The sequence below is a fragment of the Molothrus ater genome, chromosome W (genome assembly GCF_012460135.2).
Source record: "Molothrus ater isolate BHLD 08-10-18 breed brown headed cowbird chromosome W, BPBGC_Mater_1.1, whole genome shotgun sequence".
In the NCBI taxonomy this organism is placed as follows: Eukaryota; Metazoa; Chordata; class Aves; order Passeriformes; family Icteridae; genus Molothrus; species Molothrus ater.
The window spans coordinates 11,222,141-11,230,604 of NC_050510.2; positions in this window are offsets into that span (position 1 = coordinate 11,222,141).

The window sequence follows — 8,464 nt, forward strand, 5'->3', positions numbered from 1 at the left end:
GAGCTCTTCAAGTGCCTTTAATTTTCCTTTCTTGAGTGGCCACTGTTCTACCCACACTGGAGTATCAGTTTTCCAGCTTTTGGATAGAGTGCTCTTCAGTGGCCGCCGCCCGAAAAACCTGTGGGGTTTCTGGGATGTCAATTGTGGTTCCCCACTGAACCATCAAATCTCTGCCCCAGAGGGGCTCTGTGTAGTCTAAAACAAATGGGCATATAGAAGCCACTTTGCCATTCAGTCCCTCAATTTGGATGACAATTTTTGATTGTCTTGCTAATTGGATGCCCCCTACACCTTGCACATGTCCTGCCACGGTTTGGAATTCCCAATGTGACGGCCACTCCTTGGACGGAATGATCGTAACATCTGGTCCAGTATCTAGAAGTCCTTGCATAGATTTGTACTCCCCACCTCGGTGCAACCCACATGATAGCTTGGGTTTTTCTTTTCCCAATACCTGAGTCCAGCAGACATTGGGATGGAGTTTATCTCTGAGGGTGTCTCCTTGCTCCTGGTCCCATGGAGGCTCAGGCACTGGGATGGCTTGGGCTATTATTTGGCCCTTGGGCAAGTACACGGGTGGGTGAGTACAATGGAGCCAAATGACAAACTGTTTCGGGTCTGATGATATGAGACCCAGAGGAATGTTAATTTCCTGGGGTGTGTGTTTTGTGTCCCCAAGGACGACATACTTACTATGACGTCTCTGGCAAAGCTGTGTCCAAGTACCTGGCTGTTCAGGGTTAACAGTTATGAAATGCCAGTTAGTGTCCTTGAGATGGAGAGGCTCTGTCAATGCCAATCTGTAAGAGTTATGGGGAGAATTGGTCGTTAGAATTGGTCTGGGATTGTCACAGTTAAATGAATGTTCTGTCTTGTCCAATGCCAGTATCTGCACATCTCCTAAACCTGTTTTTTTGTCCCCCCTGGGCCAGAATCAGATCCACCCTATTTTTGTCATAGTGCTGAAAAAAGGAGCGCTCTTTATTTAGTTTTTTGGAAGGTTCTCTTTTGGGGAATTCTGATCTTTAAGCTTATTGTATTTAAAATCTAAAAACTGCTTTCTCAGAGGGCAGTCAAGTTGTCTTTGTCTCTCTGGGAGCCTCTCAGGAACCCTGGCTAGCCCCGAGTCTGCAGACAGCGGGGGGGGCAGCCCCGACACAGCCGACAGCGGGGAGACACTCTCTCGCACCCCGAGGGTATTGAGGGCAGCTAGGCTAGTCACCTTTGCAGCAGAAGAGACACTAGAGACATTAGTAGACGATACAGGGCCGACTCTTAGCAGGGGTCAATCCAAGGTTTTATTCTAGGAGTCCCGAAGGAGCCCCTACACCTCAGGGGGCCTCCTGCTGAGAGCCCCGGGAGATGTGCCAAGGTTACATTTAAAGGGAGGTAGAAACCAAAAGTATGTAACATTTTACTAACCAATAAGTGACCCTAAGGGATGGATACTGGGGGATAGACATTTAGGACAGCGTATGGGGCAAGGCTTAGGGGACTGACCCCTAGCCTCTGGCTAATCACTCAACATCCTGGACCAAAGCTTCTAGATGGAGGGGATGGGATGCTGAGTGATTGACAGAGAGCCAGGGTGGGGATTTGGGGATGATCTCAGCAAGGGAAAGGGAATACACAGGTAAAGGGAAGGGGGTACAATCTGGGATAAACCATTTGGGAAACATATAGGGATACAAAACCAAAACTATTACAAAGTATGACAAAGTATAAAAACACACTACAACAGATGACAACACGTCCGATCCCCTTGAAGGAACCTCCAAGACATATGCCCAGGGAAAAAAAGATAACCAAGCTTAGAGGATCCCTGCCTCTAACCAAATAGAAGCTAGAGAAAACTGTGTTTTTTATACTATGTAGATTTGTTAACCTAGCAAATCAGAACCCCAAAAATATGAAGCTTTAGTCAACACTAGTGCGCAGTGCACATTAATCCCATTGAGACGTGGGGGCAGAATCTGTTTCTATTGCTGGCGTGACAAGGAGATCACAAAGATTTTACTTAGGTAGAAGCTGATGTGAGCCTGACTAGAAATGAGTGGAAGAAACACCCTATTGTGACTGGCCCAGAGGCCCCATGCATTTTGGGCATAGACTTCCTCCAAAGTAGATATTTCAAAGACCAAAAGGGACTCAAGTGGGCATTTAAGATAGCAGCTATAGAGACAGAAGGCATCAAGAAATTAAACACCTTGCCTAGACTATCAGAAAACCCATCTACAATAAGACTCCTAAAGGTAGAAGACCAACGAATACCAATTGCCACCTCAACAATGCACTGCCAACAGTACAGAAGAACTCGAAATGCCATAATCCCCATCCACAAAATGATCCATGAGCTAGAGAGCCAAAGGGTAGTCAACAAAACCCACTCACCTTTCAACAGCCCCATTTAGCCTATGCGCAAATCTGAAGGAGAATAGAGATTGACTATAGACTATTGTGCCTTGAATGAAATGACTCCACCACGGAGCGCTGCTGTGCCAAACATGCTAGAACTCCAATACAAGCTAGAATCCAAGGCAGCAAAGTGGTATGCCACTATTAACATTGCCGATGCATTTTTCTCCATTCTTTAGCAACAGAATGCAAGCCTCAGTTTGCCTTAACATAGAGAGGAATGCAGTACACCTAAAACCAATTGCCCCAAAAGTAGAAGCACAGTCCCACCATCTGCCATAGACTGATTCAGGCTACACTAAAAAAGAGTGAAGCTCAAAAACATCTACAATACATTGATGACATGATTGTGTAGGAGAACATGACAACAGAAGTGTTTAAGAAAAGAGAGAAAATCATCCAAATTCTCCAAGAAGCAGATTTTGCCATCAAGAAGAACAAAATTAAGTAACCTATTGAGAAAACCAATTCCTGGGAGTAAAGTGGCAAGACTGACAGTGTCAGATTCCCACTGATGTCATCAACAAGATCATAACAATGTCTCCACCAACCAACAAAAAAGAAACACAAGCTTTCCTAAGCACCATCGGCTTTTTGAGAATGTATATTCTTAAGTACAGCCAAATTGTAAGCCATCTCTACCTACTCACCTGTCGCTGTTGAGTAAGAAATGACACAGACTCACCAGAAGGCTGGTTTGCACAGCATCCTGCTTTACTTCGAAAATCTCTCTTTTATACACTGTTCCGATAGAGACAAACCAGATCGGTCAATTAATCAATACATTTCACCTGATTGGCTAATTAACAAAAACACCTTTCTTATAAACAATCTTTGAGAAAACCAGGAAAACAGAGAGTAGGAAAACACCACCTGCAGGTTGTTTATAATAACAAGCTATCATTGTTTCTCTGCAACTCCGTAAAGACTCACAAGCCGATTCTGGGAAAACTTATCTAGTTTTTTTGCTCTCTGGCCAGGCTGTCCCATCCACAGTCACCCACAAAAAGAACACTTTCCAATAGAGCCCTGAACAACAACAAGCCTTTACCCAAATCAAGCAGGAGATGACTCATACAATAGCCCTTAGCCCAATCAAGACAAAACCAAATATAAAGATCGTGCTCTACTCTACAGCTGGGAGCCATGGTCTGTCCTAAAGCCTTTGGCAGGTGCCTAGGAAGACTTGAAGCCGACCACTGTCACCATTGAGTCAGGAACGGGAAGAAAGGCGACACTTGACTCCATACATTTTCAGAGGCAAAAGGCTCCTTTATTACAATCTCACAATATTTATAACCAACATCGTTCACCCAGAACCTGATTGGTTCTTAATCAACACCCTTCACATGATTGGCTAATTAAGGAAACACCCTTTGGTAAACATCTTATGAGAAAACACCTGTTCAAAACACCAGCTGCAAGATTGTTTTAATTCTTTCTCTCAGCCTTCTCAAAACTCCCCAGAACAATTCCTGGGAAAGTTTATCTGTTTCTCTCTCTGACCAGGCTGTCAGTATCCATAGACTGCAGAGGATCAAGAATGGGACATCACGCCATGATCAATGTGATCAAGTGAAGTTGATTTATTGCAAAAAGTAAGCTAGATTTATACTGCATTCTACTGTTCACACACCTCAAGCTAATACATGATTGGTTAAGCCCTTCTGTGCATGCGTATTAAGCTTTTAGTTGATTAGTTAGTTTTTCTTCTTCATGCATCTCGCTGTGGTTTCTCGTTCCGCCTTTACATCCTGCCTTACATCCTGGAGTTGTCTACTGCTGAGTGTGCTCTTCCTCTTTCGTGTCCTCAAGGGCATTGTGACTTTCTACTCAATTTCTGTGAGGGCTGGATTGTGCATATGTCTGCGGAACGGGCTAACAGCAGGCCTGTTAGCTAAAGGAGCGAGAAGAAGCTGAGAAGTAAGAAGAAGCTGATAAGGAGCTCTCTCCAAGGCTGTAACCAAGGAGACCAAGAGAAGAAAGATAAGAGAACCTTGCAGCTGGACGAAGCATTTTTAGAAAGTTAGTTGAAGTCACTATAACTTCTCACCAATAGTATTATGTTGACTTATTGTGGCCAATAGTAAAGGTAGAAGAAGCATAAACAATTGAAAAGTGTATAAAAGTCAACCATGTTCAATAATAAAGAGTTGCCAACTGAGACTGCTTGTGGTCTCTGCTTTGTGTCGTGACCGCCTCGACAGCGACATCTGGTGATTGCCGACATGATAAGAACATAGTCGGTGGGGGCCCATATGGGGTCCTAGCAACTGGCAACCGTGACCCGCTGGGACATAGTGGGGGAGGCGGCATTGGTGCAGCTGAGAGTGGCAGGTGGAAGCCGCAGGGAGGTCTGGACCTGATTTCCTCCTATCAAGACACCTGGAAGTAGGTGAGCCACCAACTAGTAATAATGGGACATAATTTATCTAAAGAGGAAGAAAATGTTCTGGCTACATGGAAAGTTTTGTTAAGAAATAAGGGGATTAAAACGTCAGACTATGCACTTCGAAATATATTGCTGTGGGCTAAATCACAGGACTTTGGCACTGATCCCGACACAGCATTTAGTGTTAAGGCATGGAAAAAAGTCAGGGACAGACTGTGGGAAGTCATCCGAGCGGGAGATAAAACAGTTGTCAATCTAGCAGTTACTTGGGAATCACTCTTTGAGGCATTAAAGGAATGGAAAACAGAGCGAGAACAAGCAGAGCGGGATGCGGACGAAGAGTTGGGGCTGATAACAGAACCTGATGGGGAGGATGAGGCAGAGGGGGCCTCTGATGGGGAAGAAAGTCTGGGTGCCATGTAAGTTACCTGGCAAGCTGCCAAAGCTTCTGGGAAAGCTGCCAAAACTTCTGGGCAACCTGCCAAAACTTCTGGGCAACCTTCCATAGCATCCTCTTATCAGATCCTTAAACCTCTTTATCTCACACCTGCACAGCAGCTCACAATGGTGCCTGTATATACTACACCACTATGCCAGTTAGCTGAAATGTCTTTAGCAGAGAGAGAAACCCAGCCATCTGGCCCCCCGCTTCCCTCCGCTCTAGTCCAGCCGTCCGCCCCCCTGCTCCCCTCTGAGCGGCTTGAACAACCTGCAAGGTTGTATCCTCCGTTATCTGACAGTGACAGCAACAGCAAATCAAGTGATGAGTCGCCTGCAGTAACACTTGAGTTGGGGCAAGGAGCTCTGGTCCCTTTACCTCCTAAGAGCTCTAGCCTTGCTGCCCCATGGACTTTGCCTCCATGTCAAGTAACTGTGCTTCCTCGACACCCTCAGGAGTTTTGGGAATTTGTTAGGAGCAAAGCAGTTGAAGAAAAGAATTGGGACATCATAGAAAGGTTAGGTGGTCCAAGAGTACCTCAGGAGAACAGTGCCAATGCAAATGTTGCTTGTGATAACCCTATGGCTTTTCCAGTTTTTAAAGCAGCTCCTGGAACAGGGCAGGGTGACAGTCATCATGTCTTTGCCTGGAGGGTTGTGCAAGATCTCCAATCGAAAGTGGCTCAGTATGGTATTAATTCCTCAGAGGTAATGCAATTAATACGTGTAATTAATGCAGATCTGCTTGCACCTTATGACATCATGCATCTCGCTACAATTCTATTCCAGCCAGTGCAATAAAGTGTATTTCAAGACACTTGGAGGAGAGTGGCTGAGCGCACCGCTTTAACAAATATGCAGTTGCCTCAACACCACCCTCGTCCTGCTGTGGGTGTTGATGCCCTACTGGGTACTGGGCCTTTTGCCAATCCAGATTTACAGGCAAGGTGGGATCCTTCGATTTTGGCGCAAGCTCAGCAAATTGGCATAAGTGCCTTAACTAAAACAATGGAAATGGCAGCTCCAAGACAGAAATATGTCACTATACAGCAAGGGATGAGAGAACCATTTTTGCAATTTGCAGAAAAACTTGCTGCAGCTATTGAGAAACAGGTAGATGATGAAACTTTGCGAGACAAATTGTGTATACAATTGGCTAAAGAAAATGCAAACCCAGACTGCAAAAAGATTATTGACACTTTACCTGGGGAACCCACCTTGTCTGAAATGGTTACTGCTTGCTCGAAAGTTGGTTCAGTCGAGCATAAAATGGCAGCTCTTGTTGCAGTGCTAAGACCTTCAGCGAAATGTTATAATTGTGGACAACAAGGGCACGTAAGGTCACAGTGTACTGTCCAGAAAACAACATTTAAGCCAAGTGCAAGCAGCGATGTTGTATGCAATCGCTGTGCTAAACCTGGGCACTATGCTAAACAATGCAGGAGTAAATATCAGGCAAATGGTCAGCTATCACCGGGAAACCCAAAGAGGAGCACGAAGGCGCGCGTGGGGAAACAAATACCCCGACAACAACCACCACAACAGCAAATGTGGGCCTTCCCAGCACTGCAAAGCTACCCATTTGTGAACAATACTCAGGGGCAACAAGCAGGTCCGCAGGGATTGATATACCCACCGCTGGCACAGTAACCATTTTGACAAAAGAAATATGTAAAGTGCCCCTCGATGCCTATGGTCCGATAGGACGGTGATTGAATGAGTTTTTGATAGGGAGATAAAGTACTACACTTAGAGGTATTCATGTGCATCTAGGGCTTATTAATGCTGATTATTTAGAACAGATTCATGCCATAGTATCCATTGATGACCCTCCTGTCACTATTCAGAAAGTAACTTGCATTGCTCAAATTGTACCTTTTGTGAGTTCTGTTCCAAACACAGTGGACCGAAGTCGTGGCACAGGAAGTTTTGGATCGACAGGAGTACCTCAAGTGTTTTGGACTGAGAAAGTAATGGAGAGCCATCCAGAAAAGACATACACTCTCACTGCCAGTGGATGTCATCCAGGAACTATATCAGTAACAGGTTTGATTGACACTGGAGCAGATGTCACAATACTCTTGTGACTTTGCTGGCCTCAATCGTGGCCTCTCACTTGTGCAAGTTTTGGACTCCTGGGGTTGGGTGGTGCTACAACAGGTGGCCTGTCAGCCATTGTAATTAATGTGAAACACCCTGATGGCCAACAAGCTAACATCAGACCCTATGTTGCCGATGCTCCTCAGAGTTTGTGGGGACGAGATTGTTTATCTCAATGGGGTGTCAAAATTACTATGGATTTTTAACGGGGGCCACTGTGATGCAGGGCAATGAACGTCCAGTTTTGGCCCTGACATGGTTGACAGATAAGCCTGTCTGGGTTGGCCAGTGGCCCCTTACTACTGAAAAGCTTACTGCCCTGCAAGAATTAGTCACAGAACAATTGCAAGCAGGACATATTGAGGAATCATTCAGTCCCTGGAATACCCCTGTTTTTGTAATAAAAAAGAAATTGGGAAAATGGAGACTTTTACATGATTTACAGCAGATAAATGCTGTAATGGCAACAATGGGAGCTTTACAACCAGGCCTTCCTCCACCTACAATGATTCCACAGGAATGGCAAATAGTTGTCATTGATCTGAAAGATTGTTTCTTTACTATTCCATTGGCTGAGCAGGACAAAGAAAAAATCGCTTTTACTGTGCCTTCTATAAATCATGCTGAACCAAATAAAAGATATCAATGGAAGGTACTTCCCCAAGGCATGGAAAATTTACCGACTATTTGTCAATGGTTTGTGGCACAGGCCTTGTCAAAAGTGCGGGAGCAATTTAAAAATGGTTACTGTTATCATTACATGGATGATATCTTGTTGGCATCTGACAACAAACAACAGTTATCAGCTCTTAAACAATGTGCTGTGACAAATTTGAAGGCTTTTGGTCTGATCATTGCTCCAGAGAAAGTGCAGGAACACATGCCTTGGTAATATCTAGGTATGTTGGTGACCAACACTCAAGTTATGCCTCAACCTGTAAAGTTAGACATTGATGTTAAAACTGCTACTGATGTGCAGAAATTGGTTGGTTTGATAGGTTGGATTCGATCATATTTAGGTATAACTAATCATCAGATGCAGCCATTGTTTGATTTGCTGTCAGGCATCACCTCCTCTACTCATAGGAGGCAATTGACCTCAGCAGCAAAAAAGACCCT